The following is a 23,268-nucleotide window of genomic DNA, read 5'->3' as shown; positions in this document are numbered from 1 at the left end:
CGCAAGTGAAAAAACATTGTTTATATTTATTATTGTTGTTCCAAGTGTTCAGCCTTATTATCTCCATAGAATCAGTCATGATTCCTTTTAAAAATACTCATCTTTCTCCTCCTCTCCATCCCTGTTATTTCTGACCTGCCTCAAGCCTATTCACTCTCCTATTTAAACAGCCTCCTAACTGGATTATTCTCCTCCATGTCTTCCTCAAGACAGCCACAAGGGTGGTCTGTTAAAGTGCAGATCTGTTGCCATTACCCCTTTGCTAGAGCCCTGCAATGACCTGCAGTTCAGCAGACAGAGGACAAGTGCTAATGAGGGCAAAGCATACCCCCTCTGTGCAGGAGCAGCCATCTCTTCATCTACTCTCCCCTAAAACTCGGACTCTACTCCAGCAATCCTAAACTACTTGCAGTGTCTTGCCCTTTGCATCCTCTGCCTTTGCCCATGCTGCCCTTACTGCCCATCCTCTTTCCTTTACTCCAATTTCTCCCTTAGACTCCACTCCTAAGTCACTTCCTCCAGATGTAGGTCAGGTGGCCCTTGTTTGTGAGCCCATGGCCTGCGCCTGTCTTCTTTATTCCACTTCCATGTTACTTTGTAATGATTTGTTAAGTGTCTGCCACCCCCAGTAGATTAATTTTGGGGGGATAAAAACAATGTCATAAGAATCCAACAAAACCAGAAAGGGCTGAAAATGTCTAGTTAAACCATTTCTTAAAAAATATTTCATTTGGCCAGAACCAAGGTACACAGACTTAAATTCTTACAAAGAAGCATTTGCAAAACTAGCAAGTTCAGGTGGTTTAGATACATGTCAGCATTTTAAAATATTCCTCCATTTGGTCTGATTTTTAAAGCATTTTTCTATTTATCCAGTTCTGTTTGGAATATGTGTTCTAATTTTCAGTTAGATTGCAAGAATGTACATGGCCCTGCAAAGGAAGTAATTACCCAGGATGAGGACATTTGATATATTTGCTGTTCCTGTGAAACTTGTAAAACTACTCATTCGAAGAGATTTTCTCTTAAAATAAGGTTTTAAAATAGGGCAAATTCAATAAATCGTTTACTTGTGGCTACTTTTAAACACCAATATTTTGTACTCCATTTTTGTGTGCCTTAAAATATATGACCAAGCCATACTTTTCTATAAAAATAAAACTGAATCCTACCTACTTCCTTCTGAATACTGATAACTGCACATAAGGTGTTGTGTTTTTAAATTTTATTAATAGCTTCTATTCTAGCCTTGAGCTTCACATTTTTAGATATGTTTTCATTATCATAATTAGGTTTTGGGAAGATCATTTCCTATTTTCTTCTTTTTTTAAATGTATGCAACACAAATCTTTAGAAAAAATATTTCTCCTTATATTTATAGAATGACAGTGAAATCATGTTAAGTTTATCAAAAAAGATTGTTTTTTAATACCCATAAGGACCAAACTGAAATATTTGCAAGTCATTATTTAAGTCTTTAAATAATACATTAACAACATGCATGTTCTTTTTTATGTCTTTGTAAATTGCCCTGTTTCTCATTTGTCAGAGATTACCCAGTGAGAACCCTGTAGGGATATCTGCAAGAGGTGCTTAATAGATTCTTTTAGGCAACAGCAATAATGACCTTCTTTCCTTAGTACAATATGGTTAGTATTTTTCCAAAACATGAAAATCATGTATAGAATTATATATGAATGCCAATATCAACTTTATGATTAGGGAGACTCCTTCCTAATAAAAAGGGAACATATAAAATATGAGTTTACGTTTCCATATGTCTAGTTCTTGCTTTTTAAAAAAGGTAGTCATGGTTTTTCTGGAGAATAATTGTTGTATGTGGTGGAAAAGTTCCTTCCATTCATGTGAAATGTAAAGTTTCCTCTTTGCTTAGAATTACCATTTTTGTAATTAGGAGGGTTTCTTTTTTAAGTGGATTGCTATTATTTCATCTGTATGTATTTCTGACTTCCAACTCCATTCTATTACATTATCTTTTGATTTGGTGATACTGTATAAAACATACTGTTTCTTTTCCTTCTTCTTCTACTCCATTAAGTTCATTGCATTTAAAAGAGGATTACTGTACTATTTCATTAAAATATAAACATTATTTACAGAGAAGATGTTACAGTTGAAGATTTGATTATGTCTCCTCAGTTTAGAAACAAAGAGAGAGGCACTCCAGTGCCTACCCAATAGCCTAGCCCAGCTTCCAAGTTATTTCTGACTTGACTCTGTCTTGGTGTCTTTCCTCCAAATAAACTGATTTAGTCAGTGTTTCTGCAATAACATCTATTCTTTTCTGCCTCTCTGCCTTTGCTCAGTTTCTTCCACCTGATGTGCTTTCCTCTGTTTTTGAGCCCAATCCCACTCACACTTACCACATATGTGATCACTTTCTTGGTACTCGCATCCTGGGTGTCCTAAATAACTACTTATTCACTTTGATTTAGATGGCTAAGTTGTGAGGACAGAATCCTGGGTCAGTAGAACTCACTGCATGCCTATCAATCATCAGTAAATTTAAACAGCAGAAGCTAAAGCTAGAGTATGTCTTTATATTGAATCCATTTACTACTTTTGTCAGTGTTTGGTAAGTATGAATAGGAAAAATACTTTGCCAAGATATAGATGGTAGAATTGCCTCCATAGATTAAAAGAAATACTAGCTGCTGCCTTTTGGAGACTTTGTATTTTATGAGTAAGAACATTTAAGTAGGAGCAGGTTGAAATGTCATAGTGCATTTAATTGTGCAAGTATTCTTAAAAATATGCCCAGCGTTACTGCTGGTGGGAATGCAAACTGGTGCAGTCACTCTGGAAAACAGTATGGAAGTTCCTCAAAAAATTAAAAATAGAACTACCCTACAACCCAGTAATTGCATTACCAGGTGTTTATCCAAAGGATACAAAGCTGTTGATTCGAGGGGGCACATGCACCCCGATGTTTATAGCAGCACTATTGACAATAGCCAAATAATGGAAAGAGCCCAAATGTCCATGGACTGATGAATGGATAAAGAAGGTGTGTGTGTGTGTGTGTGTGTGTGTGTGTGTGTGTGTGTGTGTAATGGAATATTACTCAGTGATCAAAAAGAATGAAATCTTGCCATTTGCAACAACGTGGATGGAACTAGAGTGTATTATGTTAAGCAAAATAAGTCAATCAGAGAAAGGCAAATATCATATGGCTTCATTCATATGTGGAATTTAAGACACAAAACAGATGAACATAGGGGAAGGGAAGCAAAAATAAGATAAAAACAGAGAGGGAGGCAAACCATAAAAGACTCTTAAACATGGAGAACAAACTGAGGGTTGCTGGATGTTGGGTGAGGGGATGGGCTAAATGGGCAAGGGCGTTAAGGAGGACATTCATTGGGATGAGCACTAGGTGTTATATGTAAGTGATAAATCACTAAATCCTATTCCTGAAGTCATTATTATACTATATGTTAACTAACTTGGATTTGAATTAAATGAATAAATAAATAAAAATATGCCTAGCATTTTTACTGTCAAAGTATTTTTAAAATAAAACATGGCCAATGAGATAAATGAAAATTTGTAAAACTTACTTTCTCCTCCTGTAGGAGTTTGTGTCCCTTTAAGAAGTGAGGTTGGGCAGCAGGAGATTTTCTAACCAATTATCAGCCTTGAATTTTGAGGCAAAAAGAGCTGTTAGATTTTGTACTTTAATTACTTCAATTTAAGAGCTAATTTTGTTATATTATTGTTATAATATTGTTACGATATTGACAGGCTCAAATTCCCTAAAATAAATGATCAAAGAAAGAAGTCTAGTATAAGATTAAAAATGTTTTTCTTTTTGATACTGTTGTCTTACTCAAAAAAGAGGATTTCTGTGTGTGAAAATTTAAACAAGAGAAAGAATAGCAAACTATTAAAATGAGGTATTACATTTGCATAAATTATTTTTGAAAAAAGTATTTGATAAATGTTTACAGCATAAAGAGCTTCGTTAATTTACTTTGAAATTTTAGTGAAATAAGGCAGCAGATAGCAGAAATATTAAACATCATAAAATTAAATTTGGTTAAAATGCCACTAATAGTGTAGTTGTATTTTCTCTTTTTAGAATGAATTTTTGAGTGGCTCAGAAAAGAAGCACCTTATTGGCCACCGTAAATCTGGCTGTTGTTATCTTTCCTCTTATCAAAGTAGGAGCATTAAGATACTCTGAGTATAAAATGTGAAATGGAAATATGTTTTCTGTTTAAGTTTGAGAGATTCTGATAAATTTAATAATTTATAAAATATCTTGTTATAATTGAATTTTAAAAGATGTCTGTTTAAAGAATCAAAAAAAGATATATTCACTCATCCATTAGACATGTACTGGTGCTTTCTCTTTGCCAGACACTGTGGTAGACACTCAAGATGGAGAGATGAATTACAACTGTAATTCCTCAGAGATTTGCAGTACAAAGAGTGTAAATAAATCTATAACCAAATAAATACAATAGAAATAGTAAATGTTATGTAAATGTGTGTACAGGATATGGTAGAAGCATGAAGATAGTGACCATACTTGCCCATGGCCTCATGATAGGTTCTAAAATATTTATTATATATGGTATAATATATTTATATAAATGCATGTCTTTATAGTTGCAAAAATCTGAGAACAAATGTTAATGTCTGTGTATGTACATATTCATATTTTCAATCAGTTATGAATATCAGGCCATAATGGTTTGTTTCATATTTTTCTCATGCCCAAATCACTTCTTGATATTATATTAAGCAAATGAGAAAGCACATCAACTCCATTAAGCAATTAAATCTTTATTTTAGTAAATTCCTATGTGGCACAATAAACTGGTGTCGTGATGGCCTTGAAAGTATCAAGGTACCTTCCTAAAAGATAGATTTTCTATAGTAATCTGCAAGTATCATCTTTCTATGTTCCTTATCAAAAGAATAATACAACCACATGTAATATTTTTCTATGCTCATTAATATTCATAAACATGAAGATACCCACACCAGCATAACCATCCTGCCTGTATTGTACTTAAGCTATTTTAGGGAAAATGTATTAACTTAATTGTTTCCTGGTGTCCATAACGGGGAAAGAGATGTCTAGGTAACATGGTCATATAAACTGTGAGTGTGTGTGCATTTGTGTATACCCATTTAGACATGTGTACCACCTAGGGTTTCCAATTGGGAATGGCAATTCAACTTCATAAATGCTTTTGTATGTGTATTCACAAAGCCACCTGATTCTCTTTAAAGTATTACCATTTCCATTACTAAATGTGAAATCTTAAATCACAGATGTTGCCCAATCCACTGGAGAACCAGTGTTGATACTTTTTTTGTTAATATCAGGGCAGAAAGCCTAATTAAATTAATATAAATCAGTATCGATTTGTATCAATAATAAAAATGTTCTGTATGTGAAAATTCTGCCTTCGCTGGCAGGCATTATCCAGTTTTTGATTATGTTTGTGTGTGTGTGTGTGTGTATGCGTGCATGTGTGCTTATTTCAGAACTTTTTAAAAATGACATCATTATATGGTATATCTGGATATAGTAGGAAATGAAATAAAGTTTATGTTCATCAATAGAAATGAATATTATTGAAAAATATCCAAAAATAGCCCTTAAGATAAATTATAACTAAGATAAAATGCTTAGGAATGTTTAGTTCATTCCATGATTCTCCTGGAATTTAAAGTATACATTAATCAGAAGATAGTTAATCAAGGACAGAATAGAAACGAGTTACCAATTAAAAATTTTATATGTATATGTTTAATTGTTCAGTAGCTATAAAACTGACTAATAAAATCTGAATCAAAAATATACTTTTTCTACTAGCACTCCAAAGCAAGTGGACAAGTGTTCAGGGTCTATAGCTGACATAGTATTTACTCAATCAGCTAGTACAGTCAACAGTCTGACTCTGACCTTTTACCCAAAATCAGCTCCAAAACTATATAGCTCTTCTTGTTTTCAGATTCAGACCTTCCCCTCCATTTCTCTTATCAATCCTAAAGCTGTCGTCCCTACCTTTGTTGAGTCTCATCATCTGCTGTTAAACCACTCATCCAGAACTTTAGACTGCTTTTAAGGAAATCAATTTTTAAGAAATACACCTCCTGCTTAGCCAGACCTTCTATTTCCCCCTCATCGACATCCTGTCATATTTCCAAAGTAACTGCCTTCTATAAGCTCCTAAAGAGTTCTTACCTTTTATCTATTTCTTTAGTTTCTCTTATACTCTTTTTACCCAGGTTTTTGCTTTGGACCTTTGTGAATACGTTGTCCATGACACCCGAAATGTACTTTCCTCTTAATATTGTCTTTCCAAATCTCATCCAGTCTTCAGAGCCCATGCCCATGCCTTTAAGAATCTCCCCCATGGGTTCCCCTCTGGATACTCTTTTAAGTCACTCAGGTATTTATTAGCAATACAGGACATCTAGAACTAGTGATAAAGGTTTTCTATTGTACTCCAGTGATACTGTCTCTGTAACATGGACTCAGCATTTTAAGAGAAGAAGCCATGTCATATTCTTCTCTTAATCCTCATTAGAACACAAAAAGACATAACAGGTCCTCAAGAAATACTCATTTATTGAGTGTAGATTACAAGGATCATTATGAAACTTTAAAGCAGTAGTTTTCAATCAGGGGCAATATGGGACATTTGGCAATGTCTGAAGACATTTTTACTTGTCCCAGTTGGGAGGGAGATCCTACTGGCGTCTAATGAGCAGAAGCCAGGAGTGCAGCTGAACATTCTAACAGTGCACGGGAACACAACAAAGAGTTATCCCAACCCTCCAAAAGTCAGTAGCGCTGAAGTTAAGAAATCCTGCCAAAATAGGTGTTAAATTTCACAGTAAACAATCTAAGATCTTATATATTTCCTCAAAAGCAAGAACCTTTAGGGATTAGGCCATGGAATGCCATTGTATGCATTTCTTCTCTTCTTACCACTGTTAATGGAAGATCAAATAAATGTTCCAAAGACAGCCAGAGGTGATTTAAAAACACTTCATTAAATATTCACATGGCTACCAACACAATAAGATCCAACAGAAACTGAGTCTACACCACATTTATCAAAACATGGTAGGGACCACCTTATTCCTTTTATTACAACTTTCTTCATCCTAAATTTACTCTGATCTGTGCTCCTCAGCAGTTTTTACTCATTCTTATTCATATTACCTTCTGTTTTTGTCAACATATGTTTTGATATTGAAATTGTAATTACAACTAAGTGTCAAAGCATTCATAAATTTGACTTTTTGCATGTATTAACACATATTTCATATGTATTAAGATATGAAATTAAAGGGAATCAGGGTAGGAAAAAATTGAGAAAAAATTTGAAATGTGAAAAGGAAAATTCTTTCAGATGTTCTTAAAGACATGAAATTATTCAGAATTTTACCTTATTGCAAAGAGAGAAAAAATATTAGATTTGAACTTATTAAATACTTTTTTTCAAACTTTCTTCTAAATGGAGGGACAAATCAAAATAGCAAAATTATAGTTCCTCTTTTGACTCATGTAGTTTTCAATAAGTAGTTGGGTTGCTATCAGGGTATTTTTGGAGAGAAAGGACGTGATTCTCTATGGAATTACAAATATTACATATAATGTTATTGTTGCACCTATTCGTGACACATTCAAAAATAATATATTACCTAAATATAATATTGATCAGTTTTCCTCCCTTTCAAAATCCTCCAAAAATAAAACAAGCATAGAAAAAATTACTTGGTTTGGAGTAGGAGTCACTCTAAATGTGTGCTTTTATTGCCTTGTTTTTAAGACCTTTATTTTAATCCATGCAAAACATCTAAATAATTTAGTTCTGGAATCCCATTCATTGGCAAACTAAAAGACCATCCAAATAAATAATAATCTGGGATTACTCTTGGTCCTTGGAAAGGAAATATTTCTAGAAATAAAAATACTGTTATTCTCTTTTTCCTGTAATTTTCATAGCACTCTGATGGCAGTTTTATGGCCACTAACAGAGATTTGGCCCAGAAAAGCATGTTTAAACTGAGGGTGCACCCCTGCTAAATCAAAATGAATTGTGAAATAGCTAGAAATGCCACAACTTCTCTTCATGTTCTGCAAATTGTTTCAAGATGTTTTCTATAAACTTGCACTACTTTTGCTTTTATTTCTTTTTACTCATTCATTCAGCAAATATTTACTAAAAATAAATTTACTAAGAATTTACTAAGAATATAAAAAGAATATCCCATGTACCAGCCACTAGTCTTACATGCCCAGTCACTGGTAAGCATGGGCACACATTCTTCCTGTTTGACAGAGATTACAGTCTGATAGGGCAAGTAGATAAAGATCAAATAATTATATAAATAAAGACATTTTTTTATTCATTCAGGAAACATGCATTGAGTGCCTCCTGTTTTTCCAAAATGTTCTAGACTTGGAGGACACAGTGCCAAAACCTAAGAAGCTGACCTTCTGGCAGGCAAAAAAAACAGTAAGCAAATAAAAATAGATAGATGTTATCATGACAGGTGGTACTATGAGAAAAATTAAGTTATATGAGGGCATAGAAGATTTTGGGGATTGGGGTAATATGTTTCAAGACACAGTGGTCAGGAAATGTTAGAACAGAGACCTGAATGAAGAAAGAGAATGAGTCATGAGAAGAGAATTTCAGGCAGGAAGTGACTGACATATTAGGGAATCCACGAGGGAAATGGGGTGAGTGAGGGAGAGTGGTAGAAGATGAGATCAGAGAGATAGGAAGGGGCTAGATCTTTTATGTGGCAAATACCTTTGGTTATTACAAACTGTGCAGAGTGCTTTATAACAAATACCAGTGTTAAAAAAAACAGATAACTGAGAGCCTAAACTAACCTGGGGAATTAGAGAAGGCCTCTGTTGGGGATTAAATTGTGTCCCCCCAAATTCATATGTTGAAGTTTTAATTCCCCAATGTGATCATGTTTGAAGATAAGGCCTTGAAAGAGGTAATTAGGTAAATGAAGTAGAAGGGTAAGATCCTAATCCAATAAGACTGGTATCTTTATGAGAATACAAAGAGGTACCAGGGACCCATGCACACAGACAAAAGGCCGTGTTAGGATTCAGTGAGAAGGTAGATGGCCATTTGCAAGCCAAGGAGAGGTGCTTGAGGAAAAACAAAACCTGCCAACCCTTTGATTTGGACACCTAGTCTCCAGAATTGTGAGAAAATAAATTTATATTGTTTAAGCCACCCAGCCTGTAATGTTTTCTTACAAAAGCAATAGCAGACTGATACAGCTTCCATGTGGATGTGACCTTTGGGCCAAAAACTGAAGGAAATATAGGAGTTAACCACTTAAAGTAGCGTAAGGTAACAGTATGTGCAAGGACCCTATGTTTGAAAAGCATATAGTGTGTTCGAGATTCCAAAAGCCTGTTGGCTGCAGCTCTGAGAGCAAAGATAAGAACCGCACATGGAGAGATGGAAGAGGTTGAGGGAAGGTAAATCATACAAGATCTGGTAGGCTCTCTGAAGGATTTTGGCTTTTATCTTAAAGGGGCTCATATGATCAAAAAGATTTGGCATTTTTAAACATCATCTAGTTATGGAAAATTGGAGTAGGGAAAGAATGAGTGCAGGGAGACCACTCTAAAGTCCCAGAGGGATGGTGAAGTAGACTAGGCTGGAAAGGAAGCAATAAAGATGGAGAGAAGTAGATAGTTGCGGATGAAGCTGACAGGACAAGGATTACTCCTACATCTTTGGGCCTTGCAGATGGAAGGAAGTTGATTCCACTCTTGAGATAGGGAACACTGAATTCATAATTTTATCTCCAAACCTAATCAGTTCCATTTTGAACATGTTGAATTTGAGATGCTTCTAAAATATCCAAGTGGAGAATGAGTAAGTGGATAAATCTGGAGCTCAGAAAACAGATGGAAGCTGGAGATATAAGCTTGGGGTTCACCAGCATATATATAGTAATTGAAACTTGCTGTAGTTTCAGTTCTCTAGAGACAGGGATTTTATTTGTTTTGTTCACAAATGTATCCCAGGTGCATGGAACAGTGCTGACATATGGGAGGCACTCAATACATATGTGTTGAATGAATTAATTAATAGATTACCTACAGAGAGCCTTTCATATGAAAAGAGAAATAGGTCTAGAATGAAACCTTGAAGAAACATTCATAGGCTGGGTAGAACTTACAGATATACAACGAAGGAACAGTCAGAAGAAAATCAGTAAAGTCTGAGGTACGTGTAGCCAGAGGAAGAGTGCTTCAAGAAGAAAGGTGAGTTCATCCTCTGCAGTGAGTGGCATGCAGCAGCAAGCGTAGCCCATGAATGAACACTTCTGAATCCTAACGGCTTTAAAATACTTGAATTTATTTATCACTGTTGTCAATCTTTGAATCAAAAAAGATTTGATTTCTTATGTGCAGGATTTACCTCAGATAGTAACAGTCTCTTGGAACCACATCTCTGACACATTCCCAGCATGGGTGTGTATATAATTTCATCATCATTCCATGCATTAATTTATGATCATAACGACAGTTGCAAATAATGTATTTGAGTAATGGAACACCAGTAGCTTTTCTTGACAAATGCATTTGAAGTCTTCTCTCTGGATGAAAACTCAACCGCTTTTTGCCTTACTATCTCCTCCCCTCCCTCTTTTTATTTCACTCTGTGCTTCCCTACACTCTGCATAACAAAGACTTTATTAGCTTCATGAATAACCACATGATAAGTCATAATTAAGACCTGAATAAATGGTAAAAAATAATTTTATTTCACCACCTGTATACTGTCTACAAAAAATGTAGACTGGTTAATTAATTAATTTATTAATTTCCAAAGTTATGAGTATATTTTGTGTAATCCTAGTTATTCTCATATAGATTCTCCACCTTGCAAAAGAGCTATATGGAACCATCTGGGGACATTTCTTATTCTCATGACCATAGTTTTCTTATAGCTGAATTAGGGTCATGGACCTCAACTGAGAGATCAAGAATATTCAGCAGAAAATCCTGCCTCTCCATTTCTTCTGAATGGCCTCTTTCTTGAGGTAGATGACCCACTTGACTCTTATTCATTATTAGCAATAGAAAGAATAAGGAGAAAAGTCATTAAGTAGTCCTTGGTTTTGATCCCAACTGTGGATTATAAATATTTAGTTTAAGGATAGTTCTGTTTCTTCCTCCCTGCTTTATTTTTCTTCAATACACTTATCCTACTTGAAATTTTATTATATGTTTTTTACTTTATTTGGTCTTGGATTATCTTCCAACGGAAAATAAGAACAAGACAAGAACATTGTCTCTCTCAGCTTTGCTGCATCCTCACACTCAAAACTGTGCCTGACATATTGCAGGAGCTCAGTAATATTTACAGGATAAATAAATAAATAGATACTTAAATCCTGATGGTGGGAAGTAGATATAAAATGCTGATTGAGTTTGCTATTTAGCATGAAATGCAATTCTTGATATCAAGTCACACATTTGAAATATAGGCAAACTTTTTGGCTTTGGATTTAACATCTTTAGCTGACTTCTCCTAAGCACCAGCCCCACATTGGATGTTTCCACATGAAGATCCAAAAGGTGCTTTGAACTCAAGGTATCCCACCCAATCACCCTTCTTTTTGTTTTCTGCCCCCCACCCCCCACAACCCTCAAACCTCTTCCTCCTCCTCAAGGCCTTCTTATCACCTTTTACCTACCTGCTCCTTTGAGTTATAAAATCCCTCTCCTTCTGATACCCAACCTCTCAACCACATGGCCCCTGTCATGATTCATTGGATAACTCCCCTTTCCTGACAGTTGCAAGGCCTCCTAAGGACTTCTGGTGCCTCTAGTCTCCCTTTTTTTCCAGCCGATATTCCATATTCCAGATATTCCACACTTAGCAGTGTGAATATTAGCTAATCAATAAAAAACATTAAGTTTATTGTGTGTGCATTCTAGGTTCAAGGAATAGTCTAAGGCCAAATGGGGCTCTTTGTCTTACATGAGGGCATAAAGACTAGATACGCTCATGTCACTGTCCTTCTCAAAAATGTTCAAAGACATTTTCCCATTTACATTCAGTAAAACTTAATCCCTTAAAATGATATTTCCAAACTCTTTTGCCTTCCTAGTTTTATATCCAATCCTTCCTATGACCCTAAACACAAGCACTCTACATAATTCCTGTATTGTTTCTAGAAAGGGTATGCACTTCATCTTGAGTTGTGACTTTCTTCATCTCATCCCTCTGACTGGAATGGACTCCTCTTTCCCCTTACCCACATGATAAGATCCCTTTCATTCTCAGATGCCTAACTGAAATCTGCTCACCTATGAGCCGTTTTCCACCACCACAGGAAGAATTACATCTTTTCTGTTTGCTCACAGCCTTCATTTAGTCCTCTGTAAGAGCACTTATATGTGCTATGGAGTAGGTTCTGAGCACCTTAGAGACATATGCTCCTGGTGAGTTCATTTTTTGTTTAAGGGATCTTATTACTAAGCCTTAATTTCTCTACATATTTGAGATTTCAAGTTCATATCAAATAATGTCTTTCTAAAGTATTCCTACCTTTCCTCCGATATGTTCTATTAAGTGCTAGCCATGATTGTGCAACACTACAATAACTGCTATGCTCTATTTCTCTAAAGTTCTCCATCCTTGAGCTGTAGCAATGAGCAGCTTTTTATAGCCCATTTGGTAGGAAGACTCACACCATCTTTAGAGTTCAAAATGGAAATGGATCCTCCACTGCGCTGAACAGATCCTCATAGAACGTCCTGTGCAATATGGCTAAATACTTTGCTTTCCCTTTTTTTGCTAATGTAGCTCAGGAGCAGTTGCTTGTGTACTTTATGCCTAATAATCATGTGGTTACAAAAGGACATGCAAAAATCTCTTTTTGTCATAAATATAGATAGTGGTAACCTCGGGTATTATTTGGTAGCTAGGGTGATTTCACTAATGACCAGCAGATACAGAGCTTAATTGTCAACTGATATATGTCAGAACTCCATATACTGGCTAATTTCCATCAGTTTCTAAATGGTAACTGCTAATGTCAAGGCAGTTCAAAAACAGCAAAAACTTGATTTCCCCTTAATATCCTGAGAATCATATTAATGGGCACCAGGGAGTCTGGGCAATAAATCTGATGGATTTTTGCCATCATATTTAGAATACAAATTAATGCTAGAAACAGTTTTCTAACAGGAGATAATAAAGGAAATGGGAAAACAAAAATAAATGTTACAAAGAGGAAAAATACAGTCTCTGTGAGCAAATTAATTGCTTTTGTAAATTAGATGGAACTTTTTAAATCTAGGCAAGAGTTTTAAAATTATATGATTTAGCTAAATAACATAGTATTTGTTCCTACCATCAAATATTTGTCTTTCTGTTGGGGCCAAAATTGATGTTTAAATATGTTTTATGACAAAGAAGTGGTTGCCAAATTATTTACTAGTGAATATTTCTTTAATTGGACTGAGGTAAGTGAGAATGTGATTCATCCCTAAAGTGGCCAATTTCAGGCAGGGTGGGTGTGAAGACTGACTCCCATCTCTATACCTACCAGTGAGATCATTAGAGACATGCAGTGTTTGTAGCACACAAACTGGACAGTATCTGGGTGTGTTCACAGTACAACTACACAATACGGGTTCTGCCAACCTGTCCCAAATCCTCAGGCCAAATCCCTTGAGGCCCTGGCTTTCACCTTGCAGATTTTGGCTGTTAATGACAGTTACAATCTTGTATACCAAGGCTTTCAGAAAATGTTTGTGCTTTGATTATGACAAAGACTTTCTTGCTACAGAGGTTTAGACAAGGTTCTGAAGCATAAGATGAAATGGGTAATGAGCAGAAGAAGCCAAATGTAATTTTGCTGAGACCAATTCTCTGCCTTCACATGGTAGTGAGTCTCCTTGGTTTCTCACTAAAATGTGAAGAGGATGGATCCTCTCCTTGGCCGAGGACATGTACTTGCTTAATAGCGTATGTAATTTACTTTGTTGGGTTTTTTTTTAATAAAAATCGTATATACTTGTGCTCACTTTGGAAGTATATGTACTAAAATTAGAATGATATAGAAAAGGTAGCATGACCCTCGCACAAGGTTGACATGTAAATTTGTGACGCGTTCCATAGTTTTATAGGAAATATAGTTAATAATATCTAACAACTATGGTGACAGATGGTAGCTAGATTTATCTCGGTGATCATTTTATAATGTACATAAATGTTGAATCACTATGTTGTACACCTGAAACTAAATTATATGTCAACTACACTTCCATTTAAAAAAGAAATTCACAAACAATAGGTGTTTAAGAGTTCCCTTACACATTTTGTGAAGTTGAACCAGACAATTTGAGAGTAAAGTGGCTAACTTATTCCTCTCCAATAATCCACATAAAATATAATATTGCTAAGTAAATTCTATTCCTAGGCCAAAAAAATATATATTTAAGATGTATAACATTGTGTTTTGATGTACATATATACTAGTGAAATGAATACTATGATCAAGATAATTATCCATCTCACATAATTACCTTTTCTGTGTGTGTGTGGTGAGAGTACCTAATATTTACTCTCAACAGATTCCCAGTACACAGTGCTGTGTTGTTAATTATAAGTGCCATACTATACATTAGATCTCTAGATCTTATTCATCCTGCAGAATGGCTTACTTTCAAATATAGACACATATAAATTAAAAAGGGGAAATCAATTATAAAATCACATTTATAAAACATCTTAAAAATAATTCTTGTGGTTTATGCTATTGTATTTTAATGATGATTAATCTAATACTATGAAATTATAATGATATCTCTTACTGAGTTCTTAAAAAGAATAATTATTTCATAGTATCTGAATATCCTAATATTCTCTCAGTTTTTCAAGTCTTGAGAAATATTGTATCTACAAATAATTTTTCTCCATAGCGTGCATCAAAATTCAGAAGTTCAAGATTGATGTTTGTGGTATAATTACTTTTATATTGTTACATGTAAAATCATGGAAATATGCTTGAGATCATAATTAAGTACCTATTTCAAGTCAATAAGAACTCTTGTACAGTTTGTTAAGGATGAAATACAGTGAGAGAACATTTGACTTGTAATATGAGAGTCCATGCCCAGAAACATTATGTGTATCATAGAAAAAATAATGCAGTGGATTTTATGTTTTATTTTAATTTTGAGAAATAGATAATTGCTTAATAGATAATTTTCACATGGAAAGTATGTCATATGATTAATAACAGATTAAAAGATAGCTGATAAGCTCATTTTAATATTCTCACACAGTAGTGTTCAAATTTAAATCTTTTGCTGTCTTAAACTTTCCATATCCTTCCTGATGTTTTATTTAATGCAAATATTTTTATAAAATATGCACACATATTTAAAGAAAGTACAATAGCATATTTATAAGAACTTATGATGATAATTTTACGAAAGTCATCTAATAAATGAAACCTCTACTCTAAAGAACTCTTAAATGATATGAAAACATCAAGAAGCCTTGAGGCACCTGGGTGGCTCATTTGGTTAAGTGTCTGACTCTTGGTCTTAGCTCAGGTCTTGATCTCAGGGTCATGAATTCAAGCCCTATGTTAGGCTCTGTGGAGACTACTTAAAAAAAAAAGCATTAAGAAGGCTTAGTATCTGGGGTCTTACACAAACAAATAGATAACAAACCACATATGTCTACCTAAAAATTAAAAGCAGTAATATAAAGAATTGGTGGTGGCGGGGGGAAATCTAAGTTGAATTTAAAGAACTAGATCAGATCAAACACAGGTCAATTCTTCTTTTCCTATAGACCTTCTTGGGGACATAGATCCCATTGTATTTAAAATTTGAATACATTTTATTGGCTCATGGATTATTTTAGCTCTGTTATTAAAATTATATTTCACTTCAAAGTATGTCATTTGAAAGATTTGCAGCAATGTCCTATGTCTGATTTCTTTAGGAAAAAAATAATAAAGTCTTAAATGCATCTTTAAGGGATAAGATATTGAGATTCAAAAATACATTTCAGTAAGACAATGTGAGTTGATCTTAATAGTTACCATAATAAGTTTTCTATTTATTCAAGTGATATTGCTATTGTTCAAAATTATTTTAGAGCTCTTCTTTTGGTTTTGCCTTTATAACCAAATTATGAACCACATTAAAAAAATTTCCAGTATGTTACAGTTGCATCTTGTTCTTAACCCAAATGCCATTGCCCACCTTAATTATTTATACTGTTTATCATAAGGGACTCCAAATATCCTTTTATAGCCTCCCACAATAAAATTCATTCTTTGAGTAAATTTAAAAGAATGGGACACAGTTCCGAAGGAAATTTAAAAAGTAATTTTGAAATACTTAAAAGGCTATTCATGAGAATAAATGAATGTATAACCTTATAAAGTAACTATTTTATAAAGGAAATCAATTATTTGGATGTATAAGATATGGTATGTGCATGTAGTCATATGTTTTTATTCATTTATTTACTTATGAATGAACTACCATAATAGTGTGAAAAACTATTCTTAGCATCAAGGAGGCATTTTAAATGTTTCTCTTTTTGTTTTAAGGTTTTTTGCTTAGTTGAATATTCATTTAGCTTTTGTGCAATACCAAACGCAGTGGGTGAAAACCTGCTTTAGAGGCTTCTCCATGGTCTTTAATTGTTCATCTCAACAGAAGCTTTACTTTGTGCGAGTTAATTCTGGGCACCACATTTTGTAAAGGCTGGGTCTATAGCCACAAGATTAAATTTATATTCACGTTTTTATGGCATAAACAAGACCACTTATGTTTGGTTCACTGTTTTGTGGCTGTCATATTACTCATTATATAGTAGGTGTTCAATTACTGTCTCTTGAATGGATGTCAGATGTCAGACACACACAATTTGTCATTTTTAGGTTTTCTAAAAATGTTATTTGAGAGACATGTTCAACTTTGGTGAAACGAGATAAAATTATATTTTAACAAAAGCAATCTTTAAAGAAGAGATTGCAGGGATGCTTATTCATAAAACATATAAACCTCTTCTTCTTTAGCCACTCTTCCCCAGTGCTACCTCAAAGTGGCAATTTAAATTCATTTATGCATTTTATCTACACAATGTTTATTAAACACCTACTATAAGCCAAAGAGTGTTCTAGGGACTGGGAAAATAGCTATAAACAAAATAGAGCTCCCACATAATTTGCATTTTAGTGGGGGCAAATGATGATTCTTGAAGATATTGTAATGTATTTGTGAGCATTGTTTTTGACTATTGACAAAATGTGAGTAATGATCCCAAAGCAGTGGAGTCTCACTGGCATAATTTGGTGAGCTTCGTAAACTGTATCACAAAAGAGAGTGCTTTCTACCCAGTTTGAGCAAATGTAGACAATCCGGATGCCTAACACCTAATGTTCTTTCACCAATGTTAAAATGGTTTGCTTGGGGCGCCTGGGTGGCTCAGTCGGTTAAGCGGTCGACTTCGGCTCAGGTCATGATCTCGCGGTCCGTGAGTTCGAGCCCCGCGTCTGGCTCTGTGCTGACAGCTCGGAGCCTGGAGCCTGTTTCAGATTCTGTGTCTCCCTCTCTCTGACCCTCCCCGTTCATGCTCTGTCTCTCTCTGTCTCAAAAATAAATAAACGTTAAAAAAAAAATTAAAAAAAAATGGTTTGCTTAAGAGGAATGGTTGACCACTTTGGATTTCTCAGGAGTTGCCAAACAATGTCTTCACTGAGAGGTCATTCTTGGATGACATATGCTTTTAGAAAATAATACATGTGAAGTGTTAGTATAGGAACACTTATTTTTGGTACATTATCTAATAAAGGCTACAGGCTTTGGGCTTTTAATCTTAGTATTAGCCACATATTTAAAGAGTAATGGACAGAGCATCACCTAAGTAAGTCTCTACTTAAAATCCATCTCCATGAGGCTGCCTCTAGATATTTTAATGTGTATTTCAACCACAGAAATAAAAACTGGGTGAATACTTCTGTTTATGCATTCATGAATGAATTTCTCTAAAAACATGAAAAATGCTTCTAGTACTAAGAAGGTTTTTGAAAAATTATTTCAATTAAAGGCCATTTGTTGAGTAGATATTCACTCAGCTGTTGCACTACAGTAGTAACAACAGTAGCTAGAATCTGGCCTTGGAGTCTTCCCTAGCATGACCTCGCATTACTCTCTTTCTGCCAAACATCACACTGCCAATCCTTAGCTGTAAATCTCTAGAGGGCAAAGACTGTATTTTATATGTGTACCCCTTCCAATCCCTACAGCCACCCCAAAACATACACAGTGCCTCATGCATGGAGTACCCGTATGTTTTTACAAATTGGTTTTGGTTAAGAGCTATAAAGAACCCTTTCTTCTTCCTTGCTTTCTATTGCTAAAAATTTCCCTTGAGTAGCTTTCCTGAAAAACTGAGGTTGCCCTGGCAGCAAGCATTTACTTTTTTTTTTTTCTAAATTTCTTTTGATAACTGGGATCTTATAAAAGAGTTCCTCTGAACTGATCTCTAAGAGAGTTTGAATAGTTATGTCACAAACGTGGGCCTCATCCTTTGCTGGTCTGCCTACTCTGCTTGCCACTTTTCCATCAGCAGTTGGTGGCATTCAGCAGCAGCTGCCTTATCTTTATCTTGCTTTTCACTTGAAGATTTGGGAGCTAAGCCAGGTCTTGAGATTGTTCCCTTCTGCTCCTTTTTACGGTCTTATTTGAAATCCTTTCACATACTTGGGGGGTGCCCAGAGAAGGAAGGACAAAAAAATGAGTTTCTCCCTACTCCCCAACATAAGTCCCATTTTAAGCCTGCTTTTGTAATTACTAGTATTTCATCAGTTGCTCTTTTTGTATTGAAATATAAAAACAATCAGGGCGCCTGGGTGGCTCAGTCGGTTAAGTGTCCAACTTTGGCTCGGATCTCGCAGCTCATGAGTTTGAGCCCTGCGTTGGTCTCTGTGCTGTCAGCTGGGAGCCTGGAGCCTGCTTTGGATTCTGTGTTTCCCTCTCTCTCTCTGCCCCTCCCCCGCTCACGCTCTCTGTCGTCTCTCTCTCAAAAATAAATATACATTAAAGAAATTTGAAATGCAAAAATATTCTGGCTTTGTTGTCTAAAAATAACTTCTAAGAAATGGTTCAAACATGGTTGTAAAATGGAAGCAGTGAAAAAGAGATACTACTGGGATCAGAGGAAAGGATATTCATTCATTCATTCATTCATTCGTTAAAAAACTGTTAAACATCTACTATTTGTTTGGATCTGTAGGGCATACAAAGATGAACAAAACATAATTGTACTCCCTTAAAACATGCAACCTAGGTGGATAAATTGGAATCCTGCCCTGTACCAGCAGGTATCTGAACTCCACTCAGAATTTTAGACCCCTATACTATGCTAGGTTTCAGATGGAAAAGTATTATTCTTCCCCTGGAGAAGTATTTTGAAAGACTACTATAGTCTCCCTTCCCCAAAGATGAAGGACACTGAGATGGAAGACAGAAGCAGAGATCTCTCCAAGACATTAGGCATTCCTTGCTGTTCCATTCTACCTGCTACTTCCCGAAATAACCCCACTAGGAAGCCTCTTCTCTCATATGTTCTTCTGAGTACACCCCAAACTTCTTACATAATGAAAAACAAAGAGAATTAAAAAAAAATTTAACTAACTGAAGTCCAGCTATGTGCCATCAATATTTCATTCAATTCTTACACCAATGAGATGAGGCAGATATTTTACGAGTGAAAAATCTGGGTACTGAACGACCAAGCCTAGTCAGGATTCAAAACCAGGTCCATGTGACTCCAAAGTCATACACATTTTTAAAGTTATAACTTTGTGGCATCCTTTGATGCCTTCCTATGAAGGTTTGATGTCCTTCCTATGAAGGTGGCATCTTTTCTTGGTGCTGGTGGCCCAGTGGGCCCTTTGTGGGTAGCTCTTCTATGTTCGTCTCTTGTCTCTCTGGTTACTCCCTTCCTTCCTTGAACAATTCCTCAGGGTTTGGGCAGCACAGTGTTACTCGGTCAGCATCATCTCCAGAACCTTCTAGTGTCGGCAGCAGTTCTCCAGGCCTCTCCCAAGGCACTTCCTTAAGGACTGACACCCTCATCTTGGGCCCTGCTGGCTTTATGACATACGACCAGGATCTTTCACCCTTGTCCCAGACTACTGAAGGATGTAGCAAGAATCTCCTCTCTCTCTTAATTCCCATCCTTCCTATGCCTGATGTATAAGTAAAGCCTGGTGGTGACTCAGTAAATGTTGAGTCAGTGTTAGAGATTTGATCCAAATCCGTGTATTTGTCTGGCATCCAAGGCAGCACTCACTATCATTCCACCATTTGGTCTCTGGAGTGTCCTTTGCCCCATACCAAGGAGCTTCAAAACCTGTGCTTTTGAGTCATTGTGTCAGCTTTTTATAATCTTACTATTTTCTCCATTGCTTTTTACTTCTATAAAAGTGAGTGCACAGCTCACTTAACCTTCTGGTAGGTTTGCTGCTTTTAATCTGTCATGGAATGGATGCTTTTTCATATTTTACCTAAAATGAGAGATGACAAGACTCCTAGGGCAGGACTCCTCTGCATTCACTTAAGTTTTTGAATCTATCAAATTAATTGTTGTCTGTTCCAAGAAGTTTTTTTTTTTTTTTGCTTCCTCCTTTACTCTCAACTATATCATATTATTCATGTTGCTGTATTCTTGGAATAAGTGGTAAAGGATATTTTCTTTTCCTTTTGTTCCCACAGATTCTAGGCAAGTTTTGAGCATGCAATTTTCTTCAATTTCTTTCTTATTTAGCCACTTTTCAGCAAAAGAGGTTTCTGCTAATACGTGCAAGTCCCTTTTCAAGGAAACCATGATCAAATCAGTGTGGAGTGATATGTGATGTTTGATGTGACTCATAAGTGCTATAATCATGAAACTCTGGAAGTTTGAAACAGTGAGGGTCTTAGAGATTATTTTGTCTGGTCCTTTTATTTTCAGGTCAGGAAAATGTAGACCATGAAGATGAAGGGCTATGTTCAAGATCCCAGAGATAGTGCTCCGAGAGCCAGGATAAAACCCCAGCCTCTGCTTCTTAGTTCATTGCCTCTCTCTCTCTCTCTCTCTCTCTCTCTCTCTCCACTCTTATTTCTTCTCCTTCCTAGAGAGAATCAAGTATATCTATTAAATGATTATACAACTCATATTTAAATTTATGAGTACAGTAGTTACTATCCTTTGGGTTAGCATCCTGCAGAGGAGAAAGCCACAAAGTAAGAAGTGTATAAATTTAGAAGCCAGAAAGACAGTGACCAAATACCAGGTCTGTCATTTTCTGGCTGTAATATTGGACAATCTGTTTAATTCCCCTAAACTTCAATTTTCTCATCCATAAAATGGTTATAATAATAACCATGGAGTGAGAGTTAAATGAATTGAGTTAAATAGTGCTGAGAACAATGCCCGGCCTACAGTAATGTGTCCAATAAGAGAGATGCACAATTATCATATGCCTTCTTCTCTTTTATATAAAGCAAGGAGATTTTCTCCCTTTATATTTAAAATAGTGACTTTTTCTTGTATTAAGGTTACTTTAGATTTTTGGTAAGTCCTACAAACAAGTTTGTAAATAGGTTTAAGTATGCATTTGATTTTCATGGTTTGTTTTTCTTTAATCCAGATCTGATTCTCTGCATGGAGTGGCAAAGAAATGAGTGTATACTTACAAAGGATTTTTAAGTGTCATAGACCAGCATTTCTCAAAGCACGATCTTAGAACACCTGCATAAGAATCACTTGGGTGGTCATTTGAAAAAAGGAAGATTCCTGGACTCCACAACAGACCCAATGAATGAGAATCTCTAATGATGAAGGGGTCCAGGAATCTGTTTTATGACAAGCTAAGTATGATTTTTATACACTCTTAACTATTGAGAACCACAGCTATAGATGAATCATCCTAAATGTCAGATTAGTCAACCTAAAATATTACTTTTAATTTCCTTGTTTAAATAATCTTTAGTAGTTCTTGGTACTCTCCAGTTTGGCAAGGAGGGCCATCAGGTTGTGTGAACTTGCCTATTTAGTCTTGTGATAGGCTGAAAAACGTCTTCCAAAAGATGTCCACGTCCTAATATCTAGAATCTAGAAGTAGAGTACCTTAGAATATGGCAAAGGGACTTTGCAGATGTACTTAAATTAAGGATTGTGCAGTGGACATTATCCTGGCTATTGAGGTGAGCCCATGTAATCACAATGGTCTTTATAAGAGAGGCAGGAGTATCAGTTAATATGTGAAGATAGAAGCAGGAGATTAAAGTGATGGCAGGGAGGGGTACTGAGCCAAGGAAGGTATGCAACTGCTAGTAGCTGAGAAAGAAAATTAAACAAATTCTCCCCTCACAGCCTCCAGAAGGAACCAGCCTTGCTGACACCTTGACTTCAGCCCAGTGAGAGTGATTTTGGACTTACAATCTTAGAACCATAAGATACTAGATATGTGCTATTTTAATCCAATCTACTTGTGGTAATTTCTTGCAGCAGCAATAGAAAACGAATACCTTTGTTTTCTCCAAGTACTCATCTTTTCTAGTCTTTGGCTCCTCTCTTGGTGGTCCTTGCCCTCTCCCTGAACATAGTCTTATGCTTTCTCATCTCTGAGCTGTGCTCACTTGCCACCTGGCATGTTCTTTTTTGTTGTTGGTGTTCTCCTTCTGTCTGTTATTTGACCACTTTTTCAAAGATCCTTTCTCCTATTTGCATAAAAACCTTCCTTGATCCTCCCAGCCAGGAGTGATTTTCCCTTCTCTGACGTTCTAAGGCAATCAGGACCTGTGCAATTTATTGTGCACCCAATAATGAAAGCCTGCATCCAGGAATGGGTAAGCACAAAATCTCTCAAATCAGAACTCCTAGATGTAAATCCTGATTCTACCACAACTACCTTAGAGAAGTTTCTTAAGCCCTCTAAGTCTCAGTGTCTATTTCTGTCAACCTCATAGGACCATGAAGTCTAGAGATGCTTCACATAAAAGTGAATTGGCATGGTAGCTAAATCAGAGTAATGACTTTTAAATGTGTTGGTGATAATATGAAGTATCGTTCAGTATATCTCTGATTATCATCTTGAAGGGCTATTCAACCACACTGTTTAAATTTTAATGTGCTTGTGGTTTGTTTCTGTATCTGTTAACTCTATGGAAATAAGCATGATAATAAAACAACA

The 23,268-nt window shown here is 35.7% G+C and overlaps 1 protein-coding gene and 1 non-coding gene across 4 annotated transcripts in view; both read left to right on the top strand.

Annotated features, from left to right (window-relative positions):
* The window catches only part of KCNQ5 (potassium voltage-gated channel subfamily Q member 5), a 518,932-nt gene that overhangs the window by 72,038 nt on the left and 423,626 nt on the right, over nucleotides 1-23,268 (top strand). The gene's annotated exons all lie outside the window — the stretch shown is intronic.
* LOC128777875 (U6 spliceosomal RNA) lies at nucleotides 14,076-14,181 on the top strand. The gene has a single exon (XR_008423189.1). It is a non-coding gene; the product is annotated as a U6 spliceosomal RNA (small nuclear RNA).

Source organism: Panthera pardus, unplaced genomic scaffold (genome assembly GCF_024362965.1).
Source record: "Panthera pardus isolate Hobbes unplaced genomic scaffold, ASM2436296v1 HiC_scaffold_17, whole genome shotgun sequence".
Taxonomy (NCBI): domain Eukaryota; kingdom Metazoa; phylum Chordata; class Mammalia; order Carnivora; family Felidae; genus Panthera; species Panthera pardus.
Note: the sequence above shows the minus strand (reverse complement) of the source record. Positions and strands in the feature narration are given on the sequence as shown.